This window comes from Colobus angolensis, unplaced genomic scaffold (assembly GCF_000951035.1).
Source record: "Colobus angolensis palliatus isolate OR3802 unplaced genomic scaffold, Cang.pa_1.0 Scaffold505, whole genome shotgun sequence".
Lineage (NCBI taxonomy): Eukaryota > Metazoa > Chordata > Mammalia > Primates > Cercopithecidae > Colobus > Colobus angolensis.
Genome location: NW_012118544.1, coordinates 404960 through 417304, shown reverse-complemented (window position 1 = coordinate 417304; position 12345 = coordinate 404960). Strand labels below are relative to the sequence as shown.

At 37.8% G+C, this 12345-nt stretch overlaps 1 pseudogene; it reads right to left on the bottom strand.

Moving 5' to 3' along the window:
* Positions 1–6247: 6247 nt before the first annotated feature.
* LOC105524738 overlaps positions 6248–12345 on the bottom strand; it is a 27967-nt pseudogene continuing 21869 nt past the window's right edge.

Below are 12345 nucleotides of genomic sequence, written 5' to 3'. Positions count from 1 at the left end.
GGCGGAGCTTGCAGTGAGCCGAGATCCGGCCACTGCACTCCAGCCTGGGCGACAGAGCTAGACTCCAAAAAGAAAAAGAAAAACCTGATCCTGAGTGACTCCTGGGTGAATAATAAAATTAAGGCAGAATCAAGAAGTTATTTGAAACTAATGAGAAAAGAAGACAATGTACCAGAATCTGTGGGATGCAGCTAAAACAGTGTTTTTGTTTTTTGAGATGGAGTCTCTCTCTGTCTCCCAGTGTGGAGTGCAGTGGCATGATCTTGGCTCACTGCAACCTCCACCTCCCGGGTTCAAGCAATTCTCCTACCTCAGCCTCCTAAGTAGCTGGGATTACAGGCTCATGCCACCACAGCCAGCTAATTTTTGTATTTTTAGTAGAGATGAGATTTTGCCATGTTGGTCCAGCTGGTCTCAAATTCCTGGCTTCAGGTGATATGCCTGGCTTGCTCTCCCAAAGTCCTGGGATTACAAGCATGAGCCACCGTGCCCAGCCTAAAACAGTGTTAAAAGGGAAACTTATAGCAGCAAATACCCACATCAAAAATCTAGAAATATCTCAGATCAACAAACTACCATCTAAACTAATATAACTAGAGAACCAAGAGCAAACAAACCTAAAAGCTAGCAGAAGACAAGAAATAACCAAGATCAAAGTGGAACTGAAGGAGAGACACAAAAAAACACTTCAAAAAATCAATGAATCCAGGAGCCAGTTTTTTGAAAAAAATTAATAAAATAAATAGACCACTAGCTACACTAATGAAGAAAAGAGAGAAGAACCAAACACATAATAAAAAATAAAGGGATGTCATCACTGATCCTGCAGAAATACAAACAACCATTAGAGAATACTATAAACCCCTCTACACACACAAACTAGAAAATCTAGAAGAAATGGTCAAATTTCTGACACATATCCCCTCCCAAGACTGAACCAGGAGGAAATTGGATCCCTGAATAGACCAATAATGAGTTCTGAAATTCCAGCATTGATAAATAGCCTACAAACCAAAAAAAAAAAAAAAAAAAAAGGCCCAGGACCAGTCAAATTTACAGTTGAATTTTACCAGAGTTAGGAAGAAGAGCTGGTACAATTTCTACTGAACAAACACAACCAAAAAAAAGCCTAGGACCAGGTATATTTAAAGCTGAACTCTACCAGAGGTAGAAAGAAGAGCTGGTATGATTTCTACTGAAACTATTCTAAACTATTGAAATGGAAGGACTCCCCCCTAACTCATTTTAAGAGGCCAGCATCATTCTTACACCAAAACCTGGCAGAGACAAAAATAAAAATAAAAAAACTTCAGGTCAATATCCCTAATGAACATCAATTCAAAAATCATCAATGAAATACTAGCAAACTGAATCCATCAACACATCAAAAAGTATATCCACCATAAACAAACTGGCTTCATCCCCGGGATGCAAGGTTGGTTCAACATACACAAATCAACAAATGTAATTCATCAAATAAACATAACTAAATACAAAAACCACATGATTATCTCAAAAGATGCAGAAAAGGCCTTTGATAAAATTTAACATCACTTTACCTTAAAAAGTCTCAATAAACTAGGTATCGAAGGAACATACCTCAAAATAAAAGAGCCATATACAACAAACCTACAGCCAATTATCACACTAAATGAGCAAAACCTGGAAGCATTCCCCTTGAATACTGGCATGAGACAAGGATGCTGTCTCTCACCACTCTTATTCAACATTTTGTTGGAAGTTCTGGCCAGAGCAATCAGGCAAGAGTAATAAATAAAGGGTATTCAAATAGGCAGAGAAGAAGTCAAATTATCTTTGTTTGCAGATGACGATTCTATATCTAGAAAACCCCATCATCTCAGCCCAAAATCTTAACCTGATAAGCAACTTCAGTAATGTCTCAGGGAACAAAGTCAATGTCCAAAAATTGCTAGCATCTCTGTACACCAACAGCAGGCAAGCAGAAAGCCAAACCATGAATGATTTCTCATTCACAATTGCTACAAAGAGAATAAAATACCTAGGAATACAGCTAACAAGGGAAGTGAAAGCCCTCTTAAAGGACAACTACAAACCACTGCACAAGGAAATCAGAGAGAACACAAACAAATGGGAAACATTCCATGCTCTTGGATAGAAGGAATCAATATCATAAAAATGGCCATACTGCCCAAAGTAATTCATAGATTCAATGCTACTTCCACTAAAGTCCCATTAACATTTTTCACAGAATTAGAACAAAAAATATTTTAAAATTCATATGGAACCAAAAAAGAGCCTGTATAGCCAAGACAATCCTAAGCAAAAAGAACAAAGCTGGAGGCATTATGCTACCCAACTTCAAACTATACTACAAGGCTACAGTAACCAAAACACCATGGTATTAGTACAAAAACAGACACATAGATTAATGGAACACAATAGAGAACTCAGAAATAAGGCCACACACATACAACCAAGTGATCTTTGATAAACCTGACAAAAACAAGATATGGGGAAAGGACTCCCTATTTAATAAGTGGCTCTGGGGAAACTTGCTAGCTATATGCAGAAAATTAAAAACTGAACCCCTCCTTAAACCTTATACTAAAATTAACTCAAGATTGATTAAAGACTTACATGCAAAACCTGAAACTATAAAAACCCTAGAAGAAAATTTAGGCAATACCATTCAGGACATCAGCACAGGCAAATGTTTCATGATGAAAATGCTAAAAGCAATTGCAACAAAAGTAAAAATTGAAGAATGGGATCTAATGAAACTAAAGAGCTTCTGCACAGCAAAATAGGCTATCATCAGATGAACAGACTACCTACAAAATGGGAGAACACTTTTGCAATCTATCCATATGACAAAGGTCCAATATCCAGAGTCTACAAGGAACTTAAAAAATTTACAAGAAAAAAACTAACAACCCCATTAGAAAGTGGGAAAATGACATGAACAGATACTTCTCAAAAGAAAACATACATGCAGCCAATAAACATGAATAAAAGTTCAACATTACTGATTGTTATAGACTAAAGCACTGTGTCAGGTATCGCAGCACTGCTACAGCATTGAGGTATAACTGGGAAAATGAATATTCTTGAATTGCTTTTACAATAAACAAAAATTATAATCTTTAAATTTACCAGGTTTTTACATTTGTATTCTTTTCAGTTAATAATATCCACGTAAAATCTTATCCTAATGCTACCCAATACAACCAAGGAGCAGTTAAACACTTTTACATTAAGAACAAGGACACAAAACAAGAGACCACATCAAGGCTATGACTGACATTCAAAAGAAAGGACTCTTAAGTCTCCTTCAGGTCAGTACAGAGGGTATCATAAAATCAAAGTACTATATCAGGTATCATAGTACTGCTACAACCTTGAGGTATAACTGGGCAAATGGAAAATAAAGATATCCATATTCTTGTTTTGTGGGTGTACTTAAATGATTGGAATTTTAGGAACAACTGCCTTTAATGACAGCAAGATATAAGAAAAGTCTTTATTAAAGATAAAAAAGTTTATAAATTTCTCTATCAAGATCCTACTAAATCTTCATATCCCCCCACACCTTCTCACCTTCCCCCTAAGCTAGCTACTCTTCTGATATATAAGATACAATCTTAATTTGTGGCTTACTGGCAAATTATAGGCACTCCTTCCAAGTAGCTTTGATCCTCTGCACATTAAAAAAAAATCCACCAATATGCTGTAAGATTAAAATACTCAATTTTGCATTTTAGGTAGAATTTCATTATTACTCTAAAACTCCATCTGTACAGTGGCCATTTTCCCTCAAACTGAAATCAAGGTTTAATCTTTCTGCTGTTTTCTCAATAAAAGCCTTAGAGTCAATTATTACGAGTGATTGAGCTATGAATTATTATATACAACACAGTGATTGCACATTTTTGAGCACTGAAATTACTTAAAACTTCTTACTTCCAATTTTTTCACTCCTCCAAATTGAAGGGCCAAAATACTTAGATTTTTGTAATTGGGAAAAAAAAAATCGATCTTTCCAATCTGAGGCTTTTCATAGCAATTTTTTCCAGGAAAAGTGATTTTATATGTTAGAACCCCTTAAAAACAAGGGCTTATTTTAGAAACATTGAAAGACCCTTAAATCATAGAGGTGCTAGCTGGTGCCACTTTAATTTACAACCAGCTATTACTTCATAGCTTATATTGCAGAGTTAATTCATGTTCATTTCTTTTCCTTTGAAAATACTCTTTGGAAACAGTTATTACTCCTGTAGACATGTACTCTAATTACACATCATCCTGTAAAAATAAAGATATCATCATGATTATCTCTATTTCTTTGCTTAATATAACTACCAATATACATTTATTAATCTGACCACTTTTCCAGCTAAATAATGACCTTATAGTATTCTATCCAGAGTCAATTTTAAGCATACAGAAGTAGGAGCAAGTCTTACAAGTAAGAACAATCTTGAAGGCAATATTTCAATCTGGTCTTTAATGTGTTCATTACAAATGAGAACTACAAACTAGAATTTATTTCCAAAACCAAGGTGAAGGTGAACTTTGGAAGGTAAACTTCCAAAGCTAAATGAAGGTAAACAACTACAAATCTGTCAGGCACATTATGAACCTACTCAGTGATTTTCCACCAAGACTTAAAAATTAGTCCAATAGAGTTCAAGGAGGGAAAATAAAGCCATTTCTTGTTTGTACCTTTCCAATGTATCAGATATAATGTATTGTGTGCCCAGAGGGCATAGAGTACTTCCCTAGGCACTATCCATAGCAGCAGCCCTTTCTAGAACACTAAAACATTTCTAACATCTGCAGACTGCCCCAACCAAATTTAAACTGTGAGTGAAATATAAACTACCAGCTTTGCATACAAAGCTACCATTTTAAAAATTAGTTGGAAAGCAGGGAAACCTAAAAAAAAAAAAAAAAAGATATATTCCACTATCACACTATTATAAACATTATGTGTGTGTGTGTGTGTGTGTGTGTGTGTAAAAGAGAGAGCATATAATCAAGATTTAAATAATATGGTTAAAAAACAGGAAATGAAGATTTTGCCAAAACAACTACAATAACCGTCTCACGCTACAACTATGAACAGATTTGCTAAATGATCATTTGCCTAGCTTTCAACAAAACTAACCAACCAACCAAAAGAAAAACAAAAAACAAAAAACAATGAAACAAAACAAAACTCACACCCACAAAATTATTCACCAAAGCCAATACTAGACTTTGTGGCAATAATTAATATACTTCTATGGAAATTGTCTCACACTTTATAAGCTTCTGAAATTAAAAGTGGTCACTCCTTTTATTTTAGGTCACTAAATGACCAATGATAACCCTAGAAGGAAAAGAAAACACTGAAAGAAAAACAGTCTTCAGCCTTGGTTTCAGTTATCTCTTCAAATCAGCATTAAGTACTTAATATCAGAATTAACATTTTTGGCTTGTCAGACCAGTAAGTCATGTTTTTACACTGATCAAAGGCAGCTGAAGAAACAATTGTTGAACAAACTGTGACATGAAGCATTTGATTTCTAAGTCTGAGTATTTACTTAAAATGATAGGTAAACATTTTATTTTATTTATTTATTTATTTTGAGACAGAGTCTGGCTCTGCTGCCCAGGCTGGAGTGCAGTGGGTGTGATCTCAGCTCACTGCAACCTCTGCCTCCTGGGTTCAACCAATTCTCCTGCCTCAGCCTCCCCAGTAGCTGAGATTACAGGCGCCCAACACCAAGCCCAGCTAATTTTTGTATTTTAGTAGAGACATGGTTTCACCACGTTGGCCAAGTGGGTCTCGAACTCTTGACCTCAGGTGATCTGCCCACCTTGGCCTCCCAAAGTGCTGGGATTACAGACGTGGACGTGAGCCACCGCGCCCAGCCAATCAGTGAACATTTAACTAAGCAAAAGGAATGGCATCCATTATCCAAACAGGCTCGCTTCCCCAAGTCCCCAGAATGAATAGTAATTAAAATAGCAAAATAAACTATTTTTTTTTCTTTTTGATTCCCTTAGGGCCAGCTATGAAAGAGGTCAACAATATATTAACAGCAGCAATAGACAAAGAAGAGCAAAATAGTGGATGAAAGAGTCTTGCTGGATATTTGTTCGACTTTTTTCTGTATTAACAGAAAACTGCAACTGGCTTACTTGGAAATTTCAGGCTTATGTGTCTTATTTCATTAGATCCTCACAGATTTAGAATTCAGTCTATCTTAGGTCTCTATCACTATGTAAGAAAGCTTTCTTTATCTAGCTTTGTAGGAGCCAAAACAGATTCCATGTCATTAAGGATGTCAGAACACAAAGCTTCCTGCAGACTTGGCATCAACTCCTCTCCTATGTTCATTCCATCTCCTTCCAGTGTTCCAAGGTCCTCATTTGTACCACTAATGGCTTCGAGGTAGTTTGGGAAATGGTTCTGTTGTGAGGGCAGAGTTCTCTGTTTGATAGTATCACCTGTATCCATCTCATCAATGCTGTTCAGGAAGTCATTGGGGGTGTCAGGGACACTGTAGCTGCTCATGCTTAGTCCACTGTCTGTACTCTCATTTTGACAGTGATAGGTGCCACTGTTAAGAAAGGCATCTGAGCTATTGGTCATCATTGTTCTCAATTCCTGACACATCTCAGGGGAAGTTACTGGATTTTGAGTCTCACCATTCTGCTCCAGTGTTGGTAACTGGCTACAGAACACTAACTCCTGCCAAGGTAGTGCCTGCTGTTTCAGTTGCACTTTCTCTTTCTCCATCTGCAATTGCTGCAGTGGAATCTGTTGCTGCTGGTTGAGGTTGCCAATATCCATGACGCCTCCTTGTAGGCTGTGGGGAGCCAGGGGTGGTGGCTGTTTCACTGGAGCACTCTGACTGATTCTCTCATTCATGGCTTTACCAAAACCAGGGTCAAGCCTTCGATCTAGCCAAGAGGTGGTCTTGTTCTTATAGTTTATGTAGTAAATTTCTCCATCCTGAGTCATGGCTTGTTCCCATCCATCAGGAAGAGGATCTCAGGCTGAGTTTATCATATTCTGCTATGCTGAAGGACTGGTGAGGGCTGTAACATTCATCTGAAAGAACATGGCCTTCCTGGGGTCCTGCCACGTTCTTGTCTGATCAATGTGATTTAAGAAGTATCTCTGACCAGAAGATGTCTTTGCTATCTCCCAGTCCGCTGGTAGAGGTACATCATCAGGTATCTCGAAAGACTTCCAAGATACTGAGCTGTGGGTGTGGCTGCTGGGCCACAGACTATTCTGGTGGGGTTCAGTGTCCATGAACAAACAGCTCCCAACTGCAGAGAAGCTGGAGAGGAATGAGCTCAAACATGCTGTGGAGTCAGGGCTCCTGCAGTGCTTGCATCAATACTGACCCGTACACAAATGCCAGAAGCCTTCCTCTTCCTGTCCTGGCCTGGCCCTGGCAGAAGTGAATGTGCAGAGCACTGGCAGGCATGCACACTGAGCCTTGTACAGTTTCTAAAGTTTCTTTTGATATTGATTTCTGGCTTTGTTCCATTTTTGTCTGATAAGACACTAGATGCAATTTTATTATTTTAATTTATTAAAACTTGTTTTATGACCTAACATATGATCTATTATGGAGAATGTTTTATATTCTGAGTGTTTATTCTTCAGCTTTTGAATAAAATGTTCTGTAATTATTTGTTAGTTCCATTTGGTCTAAAGTGCACTTTAATTTCAGTGTTTCTTTGTTGATTTTCTCTCTAAATGATCTTCTGTTGCCAAGCAAGAGTTGTTGAAGTCTCCAATCTTTATTGTATTAGAGTCTATCTGTTCCTTTAGAGATAATAATATTTGCTTTATATACCTGTGTGCTTTAATGTTGAGTGTATACATATTTATGATTGTTATGTCCTCTTGCTGAACTGATCCGTTTATGATTATATAAGAGCCTTCTTTGTCTTCTTTTACTGTTTTTGACTTGAAGTCCATTTTATATGATGTAAGTATAGATACTCCTGCTCACTTTTGGTTTCTGTTTGCATGGAATATTGTTTTTCCTCTTTACTTTCACTCTACATGTGTCTCTACAGGTGAGATGAGTTTCTTATAGGAATCATATAGTTGGGTCATGTTTTTACATCCATGTAGCCAGTCTATATTTTTAAATTGGGAATTTAATGTGTTTACATTCAAGGTTATTATTGATAGGTAAGGAATTATTTCTGTTCTTTGTTGATTGTTTTATGGGTTTCTTTGTATATCCTTTGATCCTTTCTTCCTTTCTTATTGTTTATTATTGCTATTTAGTGGTTTCCCGTAGTGCTATTGTTTGACTTGTTTCTTGTTCTCATTTATGTGTCTGCTCTACCAATGAGTTTTATACTTTTGTGTGTTTTCGTGATGGCCTATATCACCTGTTCACTTCCAGATGTAGAAATTCCTTAACCATTTTTTAAATAGGGCCAGTGTAGTGGTAATGAATGCCCTCAGTTTTTGCTTGCCTGGGGAATCATTTATTTTGCTTTTGTGTTTTGAAGGATAGCTTTGCTAGATATAGTCTTCTTGGATGTTAGTTTTTTTTTCAACACTTTGAATATATGGTCCTATTCTCTCTTGATTTGTAAGATTTCTGCAACACAACCCAATGTCAGTTTGATGGGGATTTCCTTATATGTGACTTGACACTTATTTTGGTGTTTTAGAGCTATCAGTGTCTTTGACAGTTTGACTACAGTGTGTCTTGAAGAAATATTTGTGTTGAATGTATTTGAGGGTCTTTGAGCTTCTTGTATCTGGATGTCTATATCTCTTGCAATACTTGGTAAGTGTTCAGGTATTATTTTATTAAATAGGCTTTCTACGCCCTTGCCCAACTATTCTCCTTCTGGAACACCCAAATTTGGAATACTTTTTTGCTTTATTGTGTTCCATCTATAAAATAAGCTTTTTTAATTCTTTTTTATTCTTTTATTCTTTTTATTTGTCTGGATTATTTCAAAAGACCTGTATTCAAGTTCTAAAATTACTGTATTTTGCTTAATCTGGTCTATTGTTGAAGGTCTCCATTGTATTTTTAATTTCATTTATTGATTGTTTTCAGTTCCAGGGTTTCTGTTTGGTTCTTTTTAAATGATATCTATGCCTTTATTGAATTTCTCATTTTAGTCATAAATATTTCTTGTTTGCATTATTTATTTGTGTTCTCTTGTATATCACTGAGCTTCATTAATATCATTATTTTTAATTATTCTTCAGCAATTTTGTACACTTCTTCTTTTTTTTATTATACTTTAAGTTCTAGGGTACATGTGCATAACGTGCAGGTTTGTTACATATGTATACTTGTGCCATGTTGGTGTGCTGCACCCATTAACTCGTCAGTACACTTCTTTTTTGTTGAAATTCTTTGATGGAGAATTGTTGTGTTTCTTTAGAGGTGTCATTTAAAACAATATTTTAATGTTTCTTGTATCCTTACATTTTTATCTGCGTATCTGGTGTAACAGGCATTCCTTCCAATTATATTGATTTCTTTTGTCAGAAAAGGATGTTTTCCTATAGATGTATGTGTTAGTATGTTTCCATCTCTGTCAAAGAATATCTGAGACTGAGTAATTTATAAAGAAAAACATGGCTTATTTTGGCTCACAGTTCTGCAGACTGTATGATATGGTTTGTCTGTGCCTCCACCCAAATCTGATCTTGAATCATAACTCCCACAATTCCCATGTGTCATGGGAGGAACCTGATGGGAGATGATTGAGTTATAGGGATGGGTCTTTCCTGGACTGTTCTTGTGATAGTGAATGAGTCTCACGAGATCTGATGGGTTTCTCAGGGGTTTCCACTTTTGCTTCTTCCTCATTTTCCTCTTGCTGCCTTTCACCTCCCACCATGATTCTCAGGCCTTCTCAGCTATATAGAACTGTAAGTCCAATTAAACCTTTTTGTTCCCAGTTTCAGGTATGTCTTTATCAGCAGCATGAAAACTAACTAATACTAACACAACATGAAAACTAACTAGGACAATTTTCAATTTCCACACTGGGCAGTAGTGAACTAATACACTGTACAAGAAACATACAGCTGGCATCTGCTTCTGGGGGGATCTCAGGAAGCTTACAATCATGGTGGAATGTGAAAGAGTAGGCATATCATATAGTGAGGGGGGGGCAAGAGATATAGGGGAAAGATTCCACACACTTTTAAACAACAAGATGTTGTATAAACTCAGAGCAAGAACTTATTCATCCCCAAGAAGATGATGGATCTGCCCGTATGATTCAAACACCTCCCATCAGGTCTCACCTCCAACAGTGGAGATTACATTTCAACACATTTAGAGGGAACAGATATTCAAAACATATCATCGCACTCCTGGCCCCCTAAATCTCATATTTTTCTCATATTGCAAAATACAATAATCCTTTCTCAACGGTACCTCAACGTTTTAACTTGTTCCAGCATTAATTCAAAATTCTCAGTTCTCAAGCCCAAAGTTTTGTCTGGAGATGAGTTACTTCCAATGAGCCTGTGAGATAAGAAACACACACACACACACACACACAAATACACAAGTTAGTTACTTCCGGGATACAATGGTGGTACAGGCATTGAGTAAACATTCACATTCCAAAAGGGAGAAATCAGCCAAATGAAAGGGACAATAGGCCCCACATAAGTCTGAAATCCAGCAGGGCAGACATTAAATCTCTTAAAGCTTTAACATAATCCTTGACCCCATATCCCACATCCTGGTGTGAGGGATGGACTTCCAAGGCCTTGGGCAGCCCCACTCATATGGCTTTGCAGAACGTAGTCCATGTGGCTGCTCTCATGGGTTGGAGTTAAATGCTTGCAGCTTTTCTAGGCAGAAGGTGCAAGCTGTCAGTCAGGTTAACATTCTGGGATATGGAAGGCAGCAATACCCTTCCCCCAGCTCCATTAGCCAGTATCCCAGTGAGGACCCTGTGTGTGGACTGCAAGCCTATGTTTCCCAATAGCATTGCCCTAGTGGAGTCACTCTGTGGGGGTTCTTCCCCTGTGGCAAGTTTCTGCCTAGGCACCCAGGCTTTCTGATGTATCCTCTGAAATCCAGTCAGAAGCTACTAAGCCCCCCTCACTGTTGCATTCTGTGTGACCACAGACTTAATGTCACAAGAAAGCTGCCAAGATCTACAGCTTGGACCCACTGGAGCAGATGCCCAAGATCTATCTGGAGTCCTTTGAGTTGCAGCTGGAGCTGGAGCAGTTAGGATGTGGGGAACAGCGTCCCAAGGTTGAGCAGGGCAAACTTTACCTCATCCTTCTTCTTTTCACCTTTCTACACTCTTGCAACTTCTGCCTGTTACACAGTTCCAAATGTGCTTTCACATCTTCAGGTAGTTTTATAGCAATGCCCCACTCCTTAATATCAATTTTCTGTATTACATTTTTTCTTCTGTTGCTATAAAGGAATATCTAAGACTGTGTGATTTATGAAGAAAAGTAGCTTATTTGGCTCATGGTTCTGCAGGCTGTACAGGAAGTATGGCAATGGCATCTTGCTTTTGGTGATAGCCTCAGGGAACTTACAATCATAGCAGAAGGTGAAGAAGCAGTAGGCATATCACATAGCAAGAGAGGGAGCAAGGGAGAGGGGCAGGTGCCACACACTTTTATACAATCAGAGCCTAAACTCAAAGCAAGAATTCACTCATCACAACTATTCGCAAAACCACTCATGAGGGTTCCACTCCCGTGATCTATTCTTTTTGTTTTGTATTTATTTTATTTGTTTTTTGAGATGGAGTCTCACTCTGTCACCCAGGCGTCACTCAGGCTAGAGTGCAGTGGCATGATCACAGCAACTTCTGCCTCCTGGGTTCAAGTGATTCTCCTGCCTCAGCCTCCCAAGTAGCAGGGACTACAGGTGCCTGCCACAACATCTGGCTAAATTTAGTATTTTTTTTTGTTTTTATTTTTTTATTATACTTTATGTTCTAGGGTACATGTGCATAACGTGCAGGTTTCTTACATATGTATACATGTGCCATGTTGGTGTGCTGCACCCATTAACTCATCAATTACATTAGGTATATCTCCTAATGCTATCCCTCTTGTTTTCCCCCACCCCACAACAGGCCCCGGTGTGTGATGTTCCCCACCCTGTGTCCAAGTGTTCACATTGTTCAATTCCCACCTATGAGTGAGAACATGTGCTGTTTAGTTTTCTGCTCTTGCGATAGTTTGCTGAGAATGACGGTTTCCAGCTGGATCCATGTTGCAACAAAGGACATGAACTCATCCTTTTTTATGGCTGTACAGTATTCCATGGTGTATATGTGCCACATTTTCTTAATCCAGTCTATCATTGATGGACATTT